The following is a 280-nucleotide window of genomic DNA, read 5'->3' as shown; positions in this document are numbered from 1 at the left end:
CTAATTAAGAGCTAACGCATTTTATTTAATATAATAAAACTGAAACGAAACTGCGCTAGTAATTGTACTATTGTTCGTATCCGAGCCCGATGAGAAGGGAGTCAGCCGAGTAAGTTACCGGAGCCCGGATCATTTTTTTATAAAGTATAAAAACTTATCGATATATTTTTAATATGAAGAGGCTTCCATAAATAATGTCACATGTTTAGGGGAGGGAGTCAGCGGAATTGTGGCAGCAAGAAACAAACAGAAGTTAGCCTCAATGACATTTTGCGAAATA

Source organism: Plectrocnemia conspersa, unplaced genomic scaffold (genome assembly GCF_051122295.1).
Source record: "Plectrocnemia conspersa isolate PC_06_02 unplaced genomic scaffold, ASM5112229v1 ptg000004l, whole genome shotgun sequence".
Taxonomy (NCBI): domain Eukaryota; kingdom Metazoa; phylum Arthropoda; class Insecta; order Trichoptera; family Polycentropodidae; genus Plectrocnemia; species Plectrocnemia conspersa.
Note: the sequence above shows the minus strand (reverse complement) of the source record.